Source organism: Suncus etruscus, chromosome 11 (genome assembly GCF_024139225.1).
Source record: "Suncus etruscus isolate mSunEtr1 chromosome 11, mSunEtr1.pri.cur, whole genome shotgun sequence".
Classification (NCBI taxonomy): Eukaryota; Metazoa; Chordata; class Mammalia; order Eulipotyphla; family Soricidae; genus Suncus; species Suncus etruscus.
The window spans coordinates 68,181,372-68,205,888 of record NC_064858.1 but is presented as its reverse complement, the minus strand read 5'-3'; the positions used below and the strand labels follow the sequence as shown (position 1 = coordinate 68,205,888).

Genomic DNA, 24,517 nt, shown 5'->3' with positions numbered 1-24,517 from the left:
CAAATTATCAATTATACTAACTTATTTAAATTTACTATTTTAATTACCATCTGACCCCTTGCCAAAGAAAGAAATATACTATATGGCAATATAAAAGAGGAAGAAGAAACTGGAGTAATAAGAGAAAAGGGTTTAAAAAATGCTCTTCATATCTACCTGCATTTCACATCAAAATTCACCCTCCTTTGCCAATTTGCAAATTTAGAAAAATAAAGAGATATACACTTGAACATTTTCATAGAATCAGGCCAATTCTTTACTGGTGAGGGAATACAGTGAATGGTGCTTGCTTTGCTTTGCATGAAGCAGATCTGGATTCAAAACATCCCATATGGTTCCCTGAGCGAAAAATACCTGGAAAGAGACACAGAAGAAGACCTAGACCACACTATGAGTGTCATAATGAAAAAACAACAACAACAAACAGATTAAAACTACAATCTGTACACCATAAGTACAGATTAACTGATAACAGAATATCACCCACATCAATGGCCCAGCTTTTGTGTCTGCTATCATATTCAAAATTATACATGATTAAATTAACAGTCTTACAAAGTGTGTTCATAAGCCTCAAGGGACTTAGCTCAAAACTAGGTCTGTTTATAAAGAAAAATAGAAAATGTTGCTATTACCACTAATGTAATAGTCTGATTTTATTTTTCTATATAAACACTATATTATATATCTACGTCATATAAATAAGTAAACACATCATATTAAATTATATTCTACAGATAAATTTTCTAATGGGAGACCAGAAAACTAATATTGCCTCTATTTTTTAAAATAATATATGAGCTAAAGAGACAACTATAATTACCTTAATACTCATTATTAATATTTTGCGCACACAGAGACACACACATATATACATGCTTCAACCAAAGTCATGCTAGAACCTCACCTTTTCATTTCCAATATTTTTCTATAATACATCCAATTTTAGGAACATTTCCCAAGCACTTTGAAAGAGCACAGAGTGATGAATTCGAAGACTCTATTTACATCTTGAAACTAGAAAAAATTAACCCCCCAAAAGAAAAGATACAAGGCTCATTTACATCGCTGAAGTATTAACTCCCTTTTGATGGTGCTCAAAAACTGAACATCCAGTCAATAGTACATCCAAACTCCAGGCTGCTGTGATCAGCACAGGAAGGTTATGACAAGATCTTCCTTGATTTGCTTTCTGGGATTGAAACACACGCCCTCCTCTTTAGTATTTCCTTCCTTTTAGGGCCTTGAAAAGATGTCCAAGGGAGTTTGGGAAACTTGGTCCAAGTTAACAGAAGGCAGGTAACACTTTTATCACATCATGTCAGTGAAACATGCTTTTGCATGGATGATCAGAGCCAACTATGAGCACAGAGCAGGCTCTTTCTTTCACTTAGGGCCTAAGTTTCTTGCCCATGGATGATACATAACTCTTATACAAAGAACCAGTCAGAATTCATCTCTGAATATCTTGTTTATCATTTACAAAGATTCTTAATGAAAATTACCAGAGATCAACACATTTCGTAAATTTTCATAGCTCCCAATAGAAAGAGGCAGAGTGAAAGGGAGAAACAGGATGAAAAATAGAGAGTAAAAAAGAGAAACTATTGTACTGTTGTGGAGGTAGAGACATTGGAGTGGTGTTTAGAACAGGCATCCAGGCACCATGAGCAATGCTTGTATACAACAGCCTGTGTTCTATCCTAGAGCCTGCTTTGTGCTCCACAATTGCTCTCTAGATTTCACTTCTTCTAATTTATTCTCCATAATTATTTTATGAGCTATAGATTAGTGCCTCTGATAAAAAAATGATAAATATATTGTCATAGATAGAGGGAAAAATAATTTCCAATAGCAATTAAAAAAATCCAACTACAGGGTATAAGACAGTTGACAGAAATGTCTAATTTGAAGAACAGGAAATATAGCTTGTTTTATTTCTACTTTCTAAGTTTTCATGCCAATCCATACTAATGTTATGTAATGTAATTTCACTATATTTCATTATAGGAACATTATAGCTAGAGCGTATATTAGGTCAAAGAGGACTTTAAAAGTGTCTTGTGGAATTGTTATTTCCAACCTTTTTATGTTATATACTAATATGGCCCTGTTTAATTGATAATATCTCCAATTTAAGCTAGTATGAGGCATCACTAAAATTCTGATTCAATTAAAGTTATAATCCATATTTTCCTCATCTATTTAATAAAATAAAAAACTATCTAATCTTAGAAATGAAAGCCTGTAACTAAATAGAAGTAGTGTTGGATAAAATAGAAATTCTCTTAAGCTGCCTGGATCCCATGTAGTGTGTCTGGGAGAATAAGCAGAGAACTGCAAAAAAGTAATGAAATTAATAACATTGAAACTGCAAGATGAACACTATGTTCTGGGCAATTAAAGTGATACTATCCTTAAAGGACACCTGCTACTAGACATTCGATTGTTTTGCTGGGAGCAAAATTAAACGTGACATTTGAGTGTTAGATCCCCCTTTTGATGCTGTATCTGAACTGCTGAACAGAACTCTCATAGAACAACTGTTCCAGGGGGCCCACATAGAGCTACTTTTTCAAGGATTTTCCCTGAGGCAGAAGTTTAGGTTATATTTCTTCAAAGATGGAGAAAAACAACACAAAGAAGGGAGCCACCACCCCTCCTTAATCAGAAGTCACTTACAGGCTTGATTCTAGACTTTCCTTCCAGCCTCCCAGAAAGCTCTGATCAAGAGAGATGAGGTTACTTTTATGACACTTTTTGTTACTCACACACATTTCTAATTACCAATTTTCATGTTTATCTTCTCCCTGGCTCTTCAGTCCATAATTGTCCATCTCTGGTGTCCGAAGCCATCAATCTTCATGGATCCCAGTTCCTCTTGTTCTATATGAGCATTGTTAAATTGGAATAAACTGTCTGGTCATTAGCTTTGGATCTGTTCTTTCCTGATCATCAGCTGAGAGGAGGGCATCCTTGGTTCTGGATAGACAGGGAGGAGGCAAGTTGACCTTGGCCAGAGACTGGGTTAGCACATTTGGTGATATTGGCATAGATGGTTTTTATGAGTAGATACTTTTGATCTATTCACTATGGAAAAGCATTCTTTATTCTCTAAACTTACATAAATATAAAATAAATAATCTTGATATTACATTTCTAGTTTTAGAGATACTGAAAAATACCCTCTTCAGTCTACTTTTATTTCTCAAAGGACATCTTAATACCTAGAGAAACTTGTTGGCATTAGATCTCGTATGCTGTGAATTTGACAAATATTAGCAAAATCTACGACAATATTTGTCATTTCATAATTGAAAGACCTCTTAGGAAAATACTTAAAGGGAAATACTTCGTAAAATATTTAAAGTTCATCACTGCTGTTTCTTACCTAGGTACCATAGCTGTGAATAGCCTTATTTTTGTTTCATATACTGGATGTTTCTTCTGAAATTATCAATTTAGTAATTGAAAGTAAAAGGGTGTATAATCTGTCTCTTAAATTCCCACTTTGGAAAATATGCAAACATTTTGTAATAAATGTGGAACTATTTGATGTGTTCTGACAATAATGCCAAATTCATGTTCCAACATGCCTAACAACTACATATTAAATGCTAACATTTTTCCTAAGAATTTCAATTATTTTCATAGATTGCCCTCCTGTGGTCAAATATGGCAACGCTAGGGGAAAAAAATCAAGTTTCATATATTGCTTTTATTCTATTTAAGAGATCATTTGAGACCCCCAGCTAACATCATGTACGAAGGTTAAATCCAAAAGGATGAAAGACCTCGATAACAGACCCGAAACCATAAGATATATAGAGCAACACATAGGTAAAACACTCCAGGACATTGACACTAAAGGCATCTTCAAAGAGGAAACTGCACTCTCCAAGCAAGTGAAAGCAGAAATTAACAGATGGGAATATATTAAACTGAGAAGCTTCTGCACCTCAAAAGAAATAGCGCCCAGGATACAAGAGCCCCCATTGAGTGGGAGAAACTATTCACCCAATACCCATCAGACAAGGGGCTAATCTCCAAAATATGCAAGGCACTGACAGAAATTTACAAGAAAGAAACATCTAATCCCATCAAAAAATGGGGAGAAAAATGGACAGACACTTTGACAAAGATAAAATACATATGGCCAAAAGACACATGAAAAAATGCTCCACATCACTAATCATCAGGGAGATGCAAATCAAAACAACGATGAGGTACCACCTCACGCCCCTGAGATTGGCACACATCTCAAAGAATGAGAACAAACAGTGTTGGCGGGATGTGGAGAGAAAGAAACTCTTATCCACTGCTGGTGGAAATGCCGTCTAGTTCAACCTTTATGGAAAGCAATATGGAGATTCCTCCAAAAACTGGAAATCGAACTCCCATACGACCCAGCTATACCACTCCTAGGAATATACCCTAGGAACACAAAAATACAATACAAAATTCCCTTCCTTACACCTATATTCATTTCAGCACTACTTACCATAGCAAGACTCTGGAAACAGCCAAGATACCCTTCAACAAATGAATGGCTAAAGAAACTGTAGTACATATACACAATGGAATATTATGCAGCTGTCAGGAGAGATGAAGTCATGAAATTTTCCTATATATGGATGTACATGGAATCTATTATGGTGAGTGAAATAAGTCAGAGAGAGAGAGAGATAAAGATGCAGAATGGTCTCACTCATCTATGGGTTTTAAGAAAAATGAAAGACATTCTTGCAATAATAATTTTCAGACACAAAAGAGAAAAGAGCTGGAAGTTACAGTTCACCTCATGAAGCTCACAGCAAACAGGGGTGAGTTTAGTTAGAGAAATAACTACGTTTTGAACTATCCTAATAATGAGAATGTACGAGGGAAATAGAAAGCCTGTCTAAAGTACAGGCAGGGGTTGGGTGGAGAGGAGGGAGATTTGGGACATTGGTGATGGGAATGTTGCACTGGTGATGGGTGGTGTTCTCTACATGACTGAAACCCAAATACAATCATGTATGTAATAAAATTGGTTAAATAAAAAAAGAGAGAAAAAAAAGATCATTTGAAAGCTCATTAATATTTTAAAATAATAGCTCCTAATGGCTCAGTCAATATTCTTCAACAGAAATTATGAATAAAGTGTTGATTTCTGAAAAATTCAACACTGACTTCAATAACATTCTAGTAATAGAAATTTGTTATGACTATTTAAAGCATGGAATTTCCTTAACAAAAAAAAAAAGGAGATTTAACTACATCAGACCAAATTCTAGGGTTTGAATAATATTATTTCATGATAAATAGTAATATTAAAACATAATTTTCGGAAGAAAAAGAGGCCTTTTCTTCTGTTTTAAGTTAGTCACCATGGTTTATAAACCATGGTTTATAAAGCGGTTCATAACAGAGATCCAAGAATACAATAGCCCACTACCAGTGTCAATGTTTCTCAGCCAACATCTGCATTTGCTTTAGCACCACACCACCTTACTCCCTTGCAAAATATTTTTTTAGTCCCTTGGCAAAATAACTTTAATTGTAATTTAATCTTACAATAATCTTACACTTATGGTATAGATGTAAATAGCTGCCTTATTTCATCATCAATAAAGTGCTTAAGACATATAGTAGTGCCTTATATTATATCAGCACATGTCCTAATTTCTCCTACCTCTCCCACAGATGCTTACTTGGCTCTTAGAAAGGGAAATTTTATGATCTGAAAATAATATCTAAAATTAATATTTAAAACTTGCTAGAATTGAAAATAAAGAAAATGAGTTTATGGTCATATACTTACTTAGTGAACTTCCATTTTCAAAGACAAGTTAAGAAATAATAACAGTACAGGCAGGAACTTTGAGTTTTCTAAGTGTGTTTCCTTACTGCAAAAATGAGAAAAGTGAGCAAGATCATCTTCATTTGCATCCATTCCACAGTACACTTACCCTATTGGCATAAAAAAACCTAGCAATCAAAGACCTAGTTTTAGAATTGTTATACCTTTCCCAACTATTATTAGAAAGGTAAACAGATAAGTAAATAGACAGACAGGTGACAGACAGGTGACAGACAGGCATACAGACAGGATAGATAGATGATAGATAGTTAGATAGATAGATAGATAAGATAAGATAGAGAGACAAACTGACAAATATATAAAACTAGTTATTTGATTTGGATAACAGATCAGGTCCTTGGAGCCCCTCTGAGTACAATCTGTCTACGGTCCAGTGGTCCTCAAACTATGGCCCACGGGCCACATATTGTATTTGTATCTGTTTTGTTTCTTCATTGCAAAATAAGATATATGCAGTATGCATAACAATTCTCTCATAAGTTTTGTTTTTACTATAGTCAGACCATCCAATGGTCTGAGGGACTGGCCCCTGCTTAAAAAGTTTGAGGACCCCTGGCACAGAGAAAAGAATAAGTCTTGAGAACCCTCAGGGGTGGACTAAAGTTCCCACCCACCCAACCCCAAAATCAAAACTATTCATTTCCCCTTTTACACTGACATTTTGTTGTGGAAAGTAGGATATTTTCCCATGAAAGTAACAATGACACAATACAATTTTCAGAAACACAGGCTCAGAATAAAAGGATGGAAAATAATTATTCAGGCTAATAGAAAACAAAAAAAGCAGGGACAGCCATTCTTATATCAGACCAAATTCCATTCAACCTCAAAAAAGTGATCAGGGACAAAGAGGGACACTACTTACTGTTCAGGGGAACACTAGATCAAGAAGTACTAACCCTGGTCAATATTTATGAACCTAATGTAGAGCCAGCAAAATATGTGAGGCAACTGCTTGCAAACCTGGAGAAACACATGAAGGGAAATGTGATAATTGTAGGAGACCTAAATACTCCACTATCACCACTAGACAGATCCACCAAACAGAAAAACAGCAAAGAATAAGAGCCGTAATGAAAAATTAGAAGATCTGGGGCTAACAGACTTTCAAAGGACCCTCCATCCCCAGAAAACAGAAGACACATTCTTCTCAAGCCCACATGGAACCTTCTCCAGAATAGACCATGTCTTAGGATACAAATCTAACCTATATAAGATCATAAATGTAAGGATCATTAGAAGCACCCTATCAGATAAACACAGAATGATAGCGCTATTCTGAAGCACCTACAACATACACCTTATTTATAACTAATACTCAACAATCAAAAAACAGGGTTTAACAGGGTAGAAACTCCAAACACTGTAACAGTCAACATACATCGGGGAGCAGTGACCAAAACACATGTAAGAAGAACAGCACAAACCCTTGGCTACACATTATACCACAAAGAAACCAGCAACAGCAGAAACAGCAGCATAGATAGAATAGGTATGTAATCAGCCTTCTACTACAAAGGCCCATAATAATCCCTTAGGGATCTTATACAGGACTACAGGTAAAGAATACCATGGGAAATCGCTGAATCCAATAGAAACATCTCAAAACAATATGTTTTAATGCCTTAATCTTACTATATTTAAAATTACCTCTCAGCTTTTCTGTCCACAGGTGTTCTTGGATACAAAGGGTGGACAAATTAAGATGGCATCTCTAGGCCCAGTCACACGAGATACCATACCCAGCTTGCACTACGAGAATGTCCCTAGAAAACTCTTTAACATACACTTTACTCTAGGTTATACCGTCTTTTAGGACTTGAAGCACGTGATCAGCCAGAACACCGAAGCAGCAACTGTGACCTACAGACTTATTCTACAGGTCCTACTCATTGAACACATTCAAGCAAACTAGCATTCCCTTGCCCTTTTCTACTCTCTTCTCACTACTTTTTTTTCTTTTCCTTCTTTCTTCTTCTCTTTTTCTTTTTAATATATTTTCTCTTCTCTTCTTCCCTGCCCAACACATATACTTTCCCCTTTCCCCACTTTGGAAATCCGACTATCCCTTCACCCCTCAGATTTCCCACTTTATTAAAACTCTTCACCATCAGTTCTTAATCTATTAGGCATCAAGAGTGACCTCCTACCCCAAAGAACCAGTACCCAACACCCAAGCGAAGGGACACAAAGTTAAACCCACACTTTGTATCAGTAAGAAAAGGCAACCAACTCCCCTGCTGACTCATGCCGCGTGGCCCTCCTTACCAACTCTTCCTAAGGTGGACTGTTACTTGAAACCGGACTTAGCTCTAAAAGTATCCCCAAAGCAAGAACTCTTCCCAAGACCTCCCTGCCACAAAGCTTTTACCAATCTCAAGAAGGTCAGGGTGTGTGATGAAAAGATAACTGAGAAGCCACACACCACAAGAAAATTTCAAAAGACAATGGGGAAACCTATAGTTCCATCATAAGTATAAGACCTGTATTGCACTACCTCTTTACCTGCTTTTCCCCAAATGTAAGATAGTCTCTTGCATCATTTTGTTCCTTTAAATACTTTGTTATTTCATTTTTTAAAATCTTTGTTCCTTTTATTTATATATATTTATATGCACATATATTTCTATTTCTATTTTTATCTTTTTTTGAGTGTGTGACCTGTTTCCGTTTTCTTCTTTTTCCACCCCCAAATGCACCTACAATATAATGTAGCATCATTTCCCCCTGCAAAGACACACTAAAAAAAGAGATAATCTTACATATAAAAACGAGCTCTTATCTACTAGGGATAAGAACTTATACTTGTTTACAATACAGGGACATCTCCCACCTTGAAAATATGTCATATGGACCCAACTTAGACCCCAGGTGATTAGACACCATCCGTCTAGCCTTGAACCTTGGATCCCAGACATAGAAACGACACAGTGTTTCACGACAGCTACAGGAAACAAATCCCATCCGGGACATCCTCAATACTGTTCGAACACCAACAATTGCCAGCTCTAATATGATATTCTGACAATGAGGAAAATGAAAACAACCTGACCTAAGAGCATCCTACCCCTCCAGCTGACGATAAGACAAAATCAGAAGACTTGTCACTCTTTTTGGTCAGTTCAAAAGCCAAGATCGCGATTTACAGATGACTGGCTGATAAAACCATGACCGAACTGTATGACCAATAAAAAAGCCCTAGTCTAGGGTTTGAGCTACGACATGCACAACAACCATGATCTCCAGTTCCAAAGATCTGTCTGAGACAATTGTAATGGAATGGGTCTTCTGGAAACACAATGAAAGCCGCTATCATAGGCTCCATCCCAAAATCAGCGCAAAGACCAAGACCACCAAACACAGAAGACGGATTAAAATTACACTGAGGGAACATAACTTCTAGAACCACAAAGAAAGGCTTCATCACAAGTTCCACCCCTTGACCTGTGCAGATACGGAGATCTCTAGATACAGAGATCTGATTTTCTCACCAGGATGAAGCAGAAGTCTTCCAAACACCACGAATGCACCAAGGGGAGAGTAAATGAACCTGAACGGAGTCTATAGTAAATCCCATGACAATATACTCCAAGGGTGGAGAAACCCTGTACCTCTTAGTCCAAGGGAATTCCTTTTCTAATGACCCCAATATTTACTGTGCCTGTGGAGGAGGGAGAAAAAAAAGGACAAAACTTTTTTTTTTATTTTTTCTATTTAGGTTTTGTCGATTTCTTCGTTTTGGTATAGTTATTGAAGTTGTTGTCTCCATTTATATTTATTTACTTATTTTCTTCTTTTCTTTTTCTTTAGGTGCTCTGCCATGTTTTTTATCTCAAGACATGGCTTTTATGTGGTGCTTATCTTTATTGTTGGAGTGCTTACTGGATATTTTATTTGACACTTCTTTTTGTACTGTTGAGGTGTTTCACCTCTTTTTCCCCTTCATCTCTCAAACCGATGATGAGAGCCTCTAGAAGAATTCTTCCTATTTTCAGCATATTTGATTTTTACCCCAGTTTATCACTTTTCTCTTCTTCAAACAAAACCATATAACTGGAACTATCTAATACCACCTCCCAGTTAGAGGAGGAAACAAGGGAGGTACCAAGACCAAAACAGGTGTAGGACCACTAAGTAGTAAACTAGGCTCAGAGGGGACCACGTATTCTAGCAGACCCGGGGGTGAGGGAGGAAGATATGGGAGGGAGGATGGGAACAGAGGTGTAGGGAGGATAATTTGGTGATGTGAATCCCCCTGATATTATGTTGATATGTACCTAAAATATTATTGTCAACAATATGTAATCCACTATGATCAAAATAAAAATTATATTAAAAAAAGAAATACTCTAGCTTTTTCTTCAGACATCCAAGATTTTTTTTCATGAAATATTTGTAATTTCCAGTGGGATACTGAGTTATTTCACTCTGGTTATCTACAAGATTACTTTCCCTTTTGGTTCACTGAACACTATTGTGATCTATTCTGGTGTTTTTTGAATGTGTCTTATTTGGAGTCTTTCACAAATGAGTTTTTACCTATAAATTCTTTAAATATATTACCAGTACAGTTTAATTTTCCTTTCTTTCATAGACATTATTGACATAAATTAGTAAATCTATTTAAATTCTGTTACTCTGAATACTTTTGTTTTTGTTTTTGTTTTTGGGTCACACCCAGCATTGTTCAGGGGTTACTATTAGCTCTGCACTCAAGAATGACTCCAGGCAGACTCTGAACCATATGAGATGTGGAGATTGAACTGGGTCAAGCTGTATGTAAGGCTATTTGCTGCCCTACCTGTTGTACAAGTTCTCTGGCCCCGCACTGTACTTATTCCAATAAAATTTCTATTTTTCTGTCCTAATCCCCTCCACTATGCTTGAATGGGGCCTCATTTCCAGCCTGTCCTCAGCTTCCTACTGGTTCCAGTGCCATCACTGTTAATCTGCCCTTTGGGGCCAGACAGGTTTGTGTTGGGAAGGGAAAAAGAAACCTCACATCTTAATCTTTTTTCACTAAATGCAAACGGGAATGTCTTTTTGGGTCTTTTCCCAACCTTCTTCCCATTGCCATTGGTGATTCTTTGTCAGTCTGAGTGGGAACAGGGAGGCTCCCAGCCTAAATCCCCTCCTCCAAGCTCAAACTGGGCCTTCTTTCCAGCCTTCTCGTTCTAGTGCCTTTACTGAAACCCTGTACCTTCCCATCAATCCTTCTTTTCCCAAACTATACAACACCATACATGCGATTTATATTTATAACCAATTATATCATAAACTTCCTGGCAGATTGGATCTAGGACTTCTTTCTCTTAGAAAATATGCAGCTTTGCTGTCAGGAGAGATGAAGTCATGAAATTTTCCTATACATGGATGTACACGGAATCTATTATGCTGAGTGAAATAAGTCAGAGAGAGAGAGAGAAAAACGCAGAATGGTCTCACTCATCTATGGGTTTTAAGAAAAATGAAAGACACCCTTGTAATAATTTTCAGACACAAAAGAGAAAAGAGCTGGAAATTCCAGCTCACCTCAGGAAGCTCACCACAAAGAGTGATGAGTTTAGTTAGGGAAATAACTACATTTTGAACTGTCCTAATAACGAGAATGTATGAGGAAAATGGAGAGCCTGTCTAGAGTACAGGCAGGGGTCGGGTGGGGCGAAGGGAGACTTGGGACATTGGTGATGGGAATGTTGCACTGGTGATGGGTTGTGTTCTTTACATGACTGAAACCCAAACACAATCATGTATGTAATTAAGGTGTTTAAATAAATTTAAAAAAATGATGGGGAAAAAAAAAAGAAAATATGCAGCTTGTCTACAGCCATACCACCCTGAATGCACACAATCTTCTCTGATCTCAGAGCCAAGCAGGTTAGGGCCTGGTTAGTACTTGGATGGGAGAAAATATACTGCTCAATGACCAGCTGAAAAATCAATAAATTAGTATACAATATTTTTTGATAGACAACCTTGCCCACTTAGAAAAATAATCTCTAAGAAGATATACTTCAAGCCACATTTCATACAAACAATTCAATAGATCACTTTCTTAAACACCCTGATACTCCAGCAATTCAAACCACTAAATGCCAAAATCAATGGGGAAACTGAAGAAGACATATACTGTAGGGGATATGGAGAGAAATCCTGGCAAATCTCCAAGTCCACCCAAATGCCTGAAACTTATATATGAGGACCTAAAATCAACACTTAATGATTTAGCAATAAAAATCAAAAAGGCACTAGCTTGCAAAATTAAGAAATATATAGCTGAACAATTCAACCAACTCAAAAGAACTCTTTCAGAAGATGAGAGAATCCATACTAATGGAACTGAAGAAAGTAAAACCATGTTAGCAAGCCATAATAGTATAATTACACAAGAGAAGTATCGCATAGTTTAACTTAAAGACAAATTATAAGCCAGCAGTGATCTGGAAGTCAAAAAAGAAAAATAAAGAGAGACAAAATCTGGAGAAAAATGTAAGGTACTTTATGAACAAAAAGAAGAAGATTATCTCCGAATTATAGGAGATCCTGAAAGGAAAGAAAATGGGAAAGGTGAAGAACAAGTAGTGAGGGAGATAATAACAGAGAACTTTCTGCAACTCCAAGATGCAAAAAGAGTGCCAAACAAACTAGAACCTAACAGAACAACACCAAGATATTTACCATATTTCCGTGAAAACTAAAACATTCTCCAAAAATAGGACCTACTGTGTTTCCTTCTAGGTTAAATATAAAGTATCCCCCCAAAAATAATATCCCTTAGGCTCTGCCTCATACTGAAAATTAATTTACCATAAACTCGTTGCTAAGGCTACCCTGATTAGCTACTCTAGGATTCAATTTCTGTGGTTTGTGTTGACAACTAAAATACTACCTTACCAAAAACAGTAAATGAATATCCATTTATTTATTTTTATTTTTTTGCTTTTGGTTTTTGGGTCACACCCAGCAGTGCTCAGGAATTACTCCTGGATCTACAGTCGGAAATTGCTCCTGGCAAACTCAGGGGACCAAAGGGGATGCCAAGATATGAACCACCTTCTTTCTGCATGCAAGACAAATGCTTTACCTCCATGCTATCTCTTCAGCCCATCCTTTTATTTTCATTTAACAGTAAATATGTACCATATTATTTTTCATGAAAAAATAAGACATTCCTTGAAAATAAGACCTAGCACATCTTTGCAAGAAAAAACTAATATAAGACACTGTTTTATTTTTGGATAACAGAGTACTAATCCAAATGGCAGAGAGAGATATCAACAGAGAGAGACAAAAAGACAGAGAAAGATAGAGATAAAATTTAAATTAGTAAGGGAGAAAAAAATCCTCAACTATAAAGAAAACAACATAAGAATCAAACCATATTTTCCATTTTAAACAATCCAGGCAAGAAAAGAGTAGAAAGACATATTCAAACTATTGAATGAAAGAAATTGGTACCCTAGAGTACATCACCCAGCGAAACTCATTTACATGGAAGGGAGGGTTAAAAACATTATCAGACAAAAAAGAACTCACAATATTTGGCCAACCAAACTGATCCTAAATGAACTACTCAAAGAGCAATTACACAAACCAAATTCCAATTGTAACATCAACCCTACAAAACATAATGACACAACAGCCCTTTCTGTCGATAGTTTCCTAACATGTCAATGGATTAAACTCTCCAATTAAGAATGATACAGTTGTTTAGATAAGCAGGTGTCCAATCAACTGCTCTTTATAGATGTCTATAAAAATATTCTAATGCTTTTATCAAGAGAAACACTTTCAGAATGTGATTGGAAGCCATGAGCTTCCACTACAGTGCTTGTCATAAGAACTTTTAATGTCTTGAATTTACTATGTCTACAATAAATCCTTGATCTTTTTTGTCCACGGTGGTACTCGAAGATACAGGTTGGCCACCCCAGTTCCACATTCCACTGCTATACATATTAGACTCAGAAGACAGTGCTCACTAAATAATAATGTCCTGACAAAATTATATTCTACTTGATTATGCCTACTAATTTAATCTAATGTTTATGTCCACAGATAAAATAGATTTGCAACTGCATGCCAAGAACTCCTGCTACAGAGTCATTCATTGAGTATTTTATCGTAATTTGTTTTCAATTTCAGTTAGTTCACCATTATACTATAATGCTCATGATTTTAGATTGTTTTTAGGAAAGGGACCTGGATGCTCAAGACCTGCTAGATGGATTTCATAGTGTAAACTCCTCTTTCAGTGATCCTTACATTATCACTTAGTTTTCTAGACTTGAAAATTATAATTGCTTATAAGAATGCTCTGGACACAATCTAACCCACGAAGCCTTTCTTCAGTAAGATTTACTATTGTATATGTAAACATTTTTATGGGATTATTATGTTACTGACCCTACCCTGATCGGTGATTGTGCCCTACCCTAGAGTCTGACCTGGCATTCTGCTCCCACCATTGGGTGGTACCTGATCCCACCATTGGGTGGTACCTGATTCTGGGGCATAAAAGCAAGGGTCTTTGGAAGGTGAGGGGCTTTTATCCTGGGGCCTATTTTTAGGCCTTTTGGCTTTGGCCTCTTCAAGGAATAAAGAGATGTTTTCTTTGGAAACCCGACTGCCTGTTGGCTTTCTTCCCGCTGCATTCACTTCAGAACCGCAGGCTCATCAGGGTAACAGATGCGTGGTCCGCGCTAGAAGAAAAAGGCCTCATCCTCCATCCCTCCTTCAGTCAACCTCATCAGGGGCTGATTTGCAAAATTATGGCGTCCAAACAGGCTGAACCTGGACCCTCAATAACTGTGAGTGAAATACTTCATTGGAAATTTCCTCTGTTGGCTACTAAATAGTTTCTGTGGTTAGTCATGTGCATTCTGCCACCTTTTTGCATATGTATTGGTTCTCTATTATACCAGTGGATTATTCCATTTTGTTTTAAACTAATTGGTTTCAACTAAGGACAATCACTATAGTTGGATGGTTGTGATCTATATTTCAAATGAAAACTGCATTGTCTCCAGCCGTCATAGTTTGTGAAATTTCTGTGTTGGCTCATGTTATTACTGTGAGCATAGGTATTGGCTGGTATTTAGGAAATAGAAAGTGTAGAAATGGTGAGGCTAAAACCAGGAAGGATAATAAGGAAATCTTTCTGACAAAAATTCAGACCAAGGTGCGGGCTGAGGAATCCAACCCCACCATCAACAATATAGGAATTTTTCCTGGAAGAAAAACAACTCAGTAAGTTAAGCCTGATTAGACTGAATTGCATGACAGTAGTGACTGAGACAATGATCAAATTCTGGTGCTAGCTCCAGAAGTGAGGTCTCATTCTATTCACAAAATTAAATCACACAACAGTGCAGATTCAGATGATGAACCACACGCATGGCTTCAGAGCTCTATTCAGTGTAATTTTGCTAATCTGACCTCATCCCCTTACATGGGGTAAATGTTTCTAACTATGTATCCTATCAGATGGAAGAATTAGATCGGTTTATAAAAGCATGTAAAGAATATGGTCCAAAATCACCATACAGTGTGAAGTTACTAAAACTTTGGAGTCATAACTCATCTTGGACTTTGTGTGATTTTAAAAAAAATCACTGATATATGCCTGTCGTCTAAACAGTGAACTGAATGGGAAATGTACTATTCAGAAGGCATAAAGACAAATTATATAGCCCGCATGGTACGAAAAAACAAGTGGCAGGTGTTACTATATCATATGAATTATTGATGGCAGAAAATCAATTTGCAAATATTCAGACACAAGCGGCTTTACCTAAACAATCTTAAATTTAATTAGGGATACTGCATTGTCGTCATGGGAAAAATTGATTCTAACAGCATTGGTAGAGGAAACTTTTTAAAAATTACCCAAGGCCCTTATGAGCCATATACAGAGTTTGTAGGTAAGATTAAAGATGTGCTGAAGTTACAAGTCAAAGATGAGGAGATGAGAAATTTCCTAGTAAAATCTTTGGCTTATCATAATGCATGTAAATTAGTATTGAATACTTTAAATGAAAAGGCAGATGTGAATGATTTCCTTTATGCCTGTCAGAATGTCTATGGAGAAACCCAACCCCCACCCCACTTAGACTCTGTACAAACGTTCACAGTTACCAAAGGGAATGATGCCTTTCTACAGATGGGGACAAAGCACTTCCTGAAAACCAGGTCTTTACCCAAAATGCAAAAAGGGTCGCCACTGGGTGAAAGATTGCAGATCCGGAAACCTCATTGATAATAACCTAAGAAGAGGTTTCACACAATCCCTAGGAGGCAAATCGTCTGCTACCATTGTGGAAAACAGGGACATATCAAAAGGAATTGCCGTCTTCTTTTAAATTCAGCTTCTCAAGGACACACAGGGCCTCCCCCCAGGCCCTTCCAAATCAGGGGCAAAGTTCACAAACAATAATCCTTCCAAGCCCAGCCCAAGAAAATTCATCTCTATAAGGGAATTAATTAATACCACATAAGGGAGTGCCGGATTAGACATATTATGCCAGAGGACATTACAGTTTACTCAGGAAAAAAAGCCCCTCACTTTCCACAGACCCTAGCTTTTATGCCCCAGAATCAGATACCATCCCATGGTGGGATCAGATACCACCCAATGGTGGAAGCAGAATCAGGTACCACCCTAGAGTGGGAGCAGAATGCCAGGTCACACCCTAGGGTAGGGCACAATCACCAATCAGGGTAGGGTCAGTAACATAATAATCCCATAAAAATGTTTACATACACAACAATTTACCTTCAACAATCATGATGACCTAAAAATAGAAAACCTTTACATCTAACTTGCCAGCTTTCTATTTTTTAAGCATTCTGTCCCATTTCCCCTGTGTTAGCTTTTTAACTGTAACCCATGGATCAATCCTCTGTCTATGTGTGCGCTTGAGTATATTTGTTGGCCACCTCAGTGTCTAACTTTAGTCTTTATTATACATAATGTCTATGTTGTATATTGCCCTTCCACATTATATGTAAACCCTCTTTGCCCCCTTTCACTTTCCACCTTACAAACTTCACTCTCTATCCCTCATCTGCTTCCCCCCCCATTTAACCCTTTTGACCCTCAGGTATTAAATCCTCAGGAAAAGAAACACCCCCCCATACAAGCAAGCTACCAACCAGCTCCCAAAGTGAAAAGATAAGTTTTCAGCCCTAGAAGAAGCTGCCACTGCTGCTACTGCTGATTTTCTCTCAGTGGCCCCTTTCTCCCACCTCCCTTTGCTGTGCATCTGTGCTTGCTACCAGATTCAGTTTATGAGAAGCCCCCAGCTTGAGAACATTTATTTTTACCTTCATATGCACCAGTAGTACCATGTGGCAGTGTTCCTTTTTGCTTAGGCACATTAAAATGGGGAAATCTTTCCTGTGTGTGAACAAGTTCTTATCTAACAGAGATAGAAACACATAAATTTTATATTGTAGTGGGGCCTTACAACCTGAATATTTGTCATAGTGAGTTGGCTTAGACTTCAGAAGATCGTACATTGACTACCCCTTAACATTGGATCCTATCTATAAAAACTGCATGGATTTCTACAGCAGCACCAGGAATCAAACTTCTACCAGGGAAGGCCCTAATGCTGCCTCAGTATAGACTTGCTCCAGAGTGGGTTCGTTTGATGCATTGACAACTTGGTAATAGCAACAACATGCTTTCAGGGCAGAGTTCTCTGCATTGTCACCTAATGGTGAGATGAAACCAGAAGATGCTCCACATCACCCTGATTTCAACATAGGATCTGTACAGAAACCAGAATCAATAACTACAGAAACCTGACAGCAATTACCGTGATTGTGAAGAGCTTTTACTGTAAACATAGAGGAAGACTTGGGGGTTATACAACTTAGTATGCCTGAAGCCTGGAGTTGGTTTTATGCCAGGATATTTCATGGGTAAGACTCCCTGTTTTTAGGCCAAAGGTTTTTCCTATTTCTCCATATTTTGCTAACCTATGTAAACAACAACAACAACTGCCAAACACCATTTTATTGTATTTTATCCCTTATCATTAAAAGAAAAGCTTGCTAAACCATCTGCTACTGTATTAATAACTTTATTGGAGATAGAATAATTTTCACAGATATACTTGCTACTGAACTTTTACTTCTTTGTTTTTTTTCTTCTCTCATTTTATTTTTTAGGTTTTTTTCTATTTTTAATAACTTTGCTTTCCCTTATCTTAAAACAGATGTGCTATGAACAGTTATGTCAACTATGTGATGCATTTTCTTTAAATAAAAAATTTCAGGTGTCAGAGAAATAGCATGGAAGTAGGGCATTTGCCTTGCATGCAGAAGGACAGTGGTTCAAATCCCGGCATCCCATGTAGTCCCCCAAGCCTGCCAGGAGCGATTTCTGAGCTTAGAGCCAAGAGTAACCCCTGAGCGCTGCTGGATCTGACCCCAAAAATTTAAAAAATAAATAAAAAAGGAGCTAGAGAGATAGCAAGGAGGTAAGGCATTTACCTTGCATACAACAAGTCGGTGGTTCGAATCCCAGCATCCCATATGGTCCCCGAGCCTGCCAGGATCAATTTCTGAGCATAGAGCCAGGAGTAACCCCAGAGCTCTACCAAGTGTGACCCCCCAAAAATTAAAAATGACAAAACAAAGTACTGTTTTTCAATTAAGATGTGCCCAGTTGTTTTTATTCTTCAAATTAATAATGCTTTATTCTGGCTGTTCCATTCTACTCTTGAGCCCAGTCAATGAGTTATTATTTCTGTTGTTGCATCTTTCAATTCCGTAAGGTCAATTTGACTATATTTCTTCTTTTCTTTTCTTTTTTTTTGTGTGTGTTTGGGCCACACCCAGTGACACTCAGGGGTTACTCCTGGCTATGCACTCAGAAATCACTCCTGGCTTGGGGCGACCATATGGGATGCCAGGGGATCAAACTGTGATCAATCATAAGTCAGCCATGTGCATGGCAAACGCTCCACCACAGCACCACTGCTCTGGCCCCATATTTTCACTATTTTTCTATATTTTTAATTTTCTTTTTTACTTTCTTGAGATTTTCCATTTAATTAAAATTTATATTTTTTCAAATATATTTATAGTTACTCTTGTAGTTTCATGATATCTGTTTTAAAATTCTTATCAGATAATCCTACCAAAGGTTTCATCTCACAATTGACTGTTGACTGTAAAGTTTTGCCTTTGGTAAATAATTTCTTATTGATACACAAATATTTGGAATATTATTTTATATATCTTGAATCTTATTTATAACTATATTTTATCAAGTCGTCATTTACTATTCCAGTGGGAAAAGAAAAATAGCACTTCATTCCTTCCAGGTTATAGTCAATGTCTATTTTCTCTATATATTCTCTTTTGTTGGGGGTGAGGGTCACATCCAGTGGCACGCAGGGATTACTTCTGGCTCTGTCCTCAGAAATCTCCCCTGGCAGGCTTAAAGGACCATTTGGAATGCCAGGATTCAAACTACCATCTGTCCTATGTAGGCTGCATGCAAAGCAAATATCCTACTGCTCTGCTATCTCTCTGGCCCCATCCCTACATATTCTTATACTATTATCACTCAATCAATTTACATAAGCGATTTGTTTAACAATCTATTTTCCAGTTGATGAATTTCTCTCACCTCCATTACATCATCTTTGATACCAAGGACTCAGGATTATATCTTGATCTTGTCATTAATGACCAGTCTAGTTTTCAAAAACAAGGTAACAAATCCAACTTTTTTTACTCCACTGAAGTTGTACTATTTTCAGAGACACAGATAAAATTTAGAAAATAATTTGAGATATTGACACAATTTAGGAAGAATCTGAAGATGAGTTTGCTTCCCAGGTATAATAGAGATATACTAGTGATTGGGATCAGAATTGGGAGAATGAGATAAAAGAAATAGATCTGGATTTGGTATGTCTTTTAAAGATTTCATTGACAGAACTTAGGGATTCAATTTTTGAAATTGATGACGTAAGATAATATTTTCTTCAGAAAAAATATGAGATGTACTTGAGATGCTTATATGGCATATAAATTGTAAAGTGGGTCTTCATCTCAGGAAAAAAAAATCTCTTTTATTGGCTGCCCTGGGTTTAAACACAGCAACCTCTTCCACATAAAATCCATCCCCATTCGAGTGATAAAAATACATAAAAGTTTCTTTATGTAAAGAGATATCTGGTAATATACTGATCTATAGAAATATTAGAATATCGGTTTGACTATTTTATAGAGTCAAAATGTAAGATTTTCTTGGAATAATGTATGAGTTATTTTATCCTCAGTTCTTTGGATGGTAATAAGCATCTTATAAATGTGAACTATAAATACCAGGATTTCTTAAAACTCAATATTTAATACTGACGAATTGAGACAGTAATACTGGGTTTTCCTTATTTTGTTTATAATGATTTTTTCCATAGCAGTTTGGTTTGGAAACTTCCTTTCACTGTATTTTATTTCCTGTTGCTTTTCTCCTCTCTCCTTTGAAGTAAATTCGGGTTGTTTAAAAAACTGTCAAAATTTTAGTGTCATAAATGAAAGCCAATAATTTCCATAATTATTCAGTATCTGTATAATTTTTAAAAACCTACAAAAGCAATAACAACTAACAGATAAGTAGTTTCAGAAAATTGTTTGACTCATATAAATTTCCCTCTACTTTTATTCCCTTAAAACATATTCTTCTGGATCAAATTTCTAAATACCACCTGCACCGAAAACAAAATCCAGCACATTTCTAACCAAACAAAATAGAAACTAGAATAGAACATTTATTTCCAAGTCTGGAAATATCTCTAACATATCAAAACACCACCAACAGCCTAGAAAAATAAAACATAGGCACCCACATTGCCTCCCACCAAAGAATGACTCAAATATAAACATTCTCTTTAAACATACTTACAAAGAACTATTCAGTTGAAAACTTCATTTTTCAAGAGTCAGCAATAAAAAATATATGATGTAGTCATAACAGATTATAACAATGTTGCAACTTTATTAACTGAGTTAGCTACAATGTGTGTGTTTTACAAAAGAGTCATAAAGTTTTATTAACTTATAAAAACATTTGTATGATATATGTGATTAATTATGTAGAGGAAGATATGTTCTAAATAACTGTGGACATTTTCATTTCCCTAGCTAGAACGTTTTTGTTGCAGATTACAAAAGTAACCACAATATGCAAATCTGCCCACCCAGAAGTGGGATATAATTATACAACCTCATATGTGTGCAGACTCATGCTCTGTTAATAACCAAGGAATGCTCCAAAGACAATGTTGCATGATTTCTGAATTAAAACTAAAGAGATTTTTTTCAGACTGTGGCTGAGCAATCGCAGAAGACAATCCAGTTCATGGGAAACCAGCCTGTTGTCTCCTTGCTCTAACAACTGATACAGCCATATAAAAAGTCTAAACAAGTTCGCCAGACATGACCTACAACAAAACTACTCACCAGTGTCCCCTAACCCCCACTCATTGTCAGCTATGGGATGATGGTCCGAATGATAAGTATTTTACCCACAAAGTGTCAGGGTGGCTTTTGAGTCTTCAAAATGGTTCAATGCACCGTTACTTACAGGAACCAAGATATAAAAACAACACAAATGTTCATCAACAGGTGAATGGAACAGATATGGGGTACTTGCACATAAATAATACTCTGATATTTAAAAATATATATGGAGATAATCTACTGCCTGCAACCTAAGGAATTCTACAGAATCAGAGAAAAATAACCATAATTTATCAGAAAGAATTAAGTATTGTAAATAATCAGATAGAAATGGCAAAAATAATCAGAAATTGCAAAGATAATATGATTTTACTTGCAAATAGCTGAAAAAATGAATATACGAAGAATACTTTCTGGTTCTAAGAGGAAAACAGTTGTTCACAGAATAAAAAGGGGCAGGCTTAATAAATAAGAATAAGGGGTTCAGACGTATTATAGTGGGTAAATTTCTTGCCCTGCATACAACTAACCTAGAGTCAATTCCCAGATCATATATGGTCTCCAAGCCCTTCAGGAGTGTACCCTGAATACAGAGCCAAGAGAAATCCCTGAGAACTGCCATGTGTGGCCTAAAACATGAAACAAAAATCAAGACCAAAAAAAAAAAATCCAAATTCTAAAGTGAACAAATGTATGGTGAAAGACAGAACTGGTCTTTTAATAATGAATTTAAAGTAATTCACACACATGTTGATTTTCATGGTGCTCAATGAAACATCTGCTATCATGAATGTCAATTCAATAAAAATTCTAAAAATTAACTGCTGAAACCCTGTCATTTGGAACAGCAAGAATGAACCTTTTTTTTAAATATATTTTTATTTAAGTAACATGATCATATTTGGGTTACAGTCATAACTAGAACACCCCCCTTCACCAGAGTAACATTACCCCCTCCCCCTTCCAATCCCCTGCCTGTATTCGAGACAGGCATTCTACTACAGTTATTTGTTTTTAAGCTCAGTAAGTTGTATTTTTTTTTCCTTAAAGGATAAGAGTAAAAAAAATATAGTAAAGGTGTGATAGTGGGAATCGCCATTGTTTGCATAGGTCCAGAAAAATGGAAAAATGGAGAAAAACTCCTTGACCTGATTACAAAAAGGCCTCACCCTAGAAGTTTATTGGCATAAGACAGACTCTGGGTTCCAGGCATACCAGTTCGTCCAACTCCAGTCATTCTCAAGGTCCCTGTGAAATTTTTTCACACTTTAGCTACTGTTGGTATCAGATTCTTATATTTAAAGACTCTGGATTCTGTGCATTTCTTTCATCGATGTCAGGCTGATGTAGAGCATCCTCTAGTTTCAGCATACCATTAAATGCAGAGCGATATGCCATGCATGCAGACTATTGCTGAGTCGTCGGGGTGTTGGGAGCACTTTTTGTAGTAAGTCAATGCCAAAGCAGTGGTAGGTCTTCCCTGGTAGAGGCTTGGATCCTGGTAATGTTAAAGACAATTGTGGTTTTTTCCATAAATGGTATCCATTATTCAGGTGTGTGTGGGCAATGCCCATTCTTCTGAGGCCTGAGCCAAATCATTATGCCAATATTCAGGGTAAAAGGCCTATTTACATTACCAAATTTGTGTTCCCATCTCTATTAGATAAGAACTTGTTTGCATATATATTATTTTCCCATTTTAATGTGCCTCTGCAAAAGAGAAGCAATGCCACAAGATATTGTTGGTGCATCTGGGGGCCAACGAATAAAGTCCAAAATTCCCCATAACTTGGTACAAACATGAAATCTATACAGCGATACTCTTCTACCAGTATTGCTTATGAAACAGGTCTCAAAGGGAAAAAATCAAACAATCAAATAACAAATCCAGTGGGCAAAATTGTCACTATATGAGGATATTCGACAAGAACCTTACGTGGTTTAAAGTAAATTATATTTTTCATGTCTAGAGTAGGAATTACTGTCTGGGAGATAATTCCTCTGACAGATACATTACAGCTGATAAAAATAAGAGTAATGCACAATAAAACGATACCAGAAAAGTGATTATTATTTTGAGTGAATAATAGCATAATATTCATTGATGTTGTTGATTGTTATATTAGAACAAAATAAACTCACCTTGGTTAAATACCGGTGTCCCCAGTGCTGATTAATGAAGCATTATTATATTCTAATGCTTTATAATTGGTCAAGCATAGGAATTATTTCAATTCTGGTCTCATTTTTAAAAAAGGCATTTTGTTTTTGTTTTTGGGACCACACCCGTTTGATGATCGGGGTTACTTCTGGCTAAGCGCTCAGAAATCGCCCCTGGCTTGGGGGGACCATATGGGATGCCAGGGGATCCAAATGAGGTCCTTCCTTGGCTAGCAAGGCAAACACCTTACCTTTAGCGCCACCTCACGGGCCCCAAAAAGGCATTTTTGATTTAGGTTAGTTCACTTGTTATATTAACTGCTGTTTATCATTTCATGCTTAAATTATTTTTAAAATAATGATTCAATAAGATTATTAGCACTTGGAATTTTGCAGACATTCTTACTACTTGGCAGGATAAGAAACGTGACACCACTGAACAATAAATATATTCAAGACCTAGTTTTCTTTAAATTTTCCTTATGAAAGAAATGTTTTCTTTCTGCACTAATAATTAAATAATAGTCACAGGCATTTTAACAATGCATAATCATACTTTTATAATCCCAGACTTCCATGTTAAGAATAAATGTCCACAAGGTGGTGCTTTTTATTTAGAAATTCCAAGAGATCAGTTTTATTTGTATTTACCTACTACTCAATAGCATATCCAATATCTAAATTCAACATACTATAAGAAAACAAAAGGAACCTCAAAATGCATCAATTACTTAAAATTCATTTTTATTAATCATCTTCTTTTACTGCTAAATTAAAGTTAGACTCAGTATTTTTAAATGACAAATACACATCTTGCAAGAAATTATTGCATATTTAGATGTAGTAAAATCATGCCTAAATTATAAATTTTACCCATAGAGAAAGTATAGAAGATCAGCTTAATTCAATATTTTTCTTAGGAAATAAAGAGAAATGAAAAGATCTACAAAGCCTTTATATCTAAGTATAATCTAGGTACAGAAGAATCACATAGTTTTCAGTTTATTGATC

At 36.4% G+C, this 24,517-nt stretch overlaps 1 protein-coding gene across 4 annotated transcripts in view; it reads right to left on the bottom strand.

The window, feature by feature from the left end:
- The window catches only part of PPFIA2 (PTPRF interacting protein alpha 2), a 452,934-nt gene that overhangs the window by 291,499 nt on the left and 136,918 nt on the right, over positions 1–24,517 (bottom strand). The window lies entirely within an intron of this gene.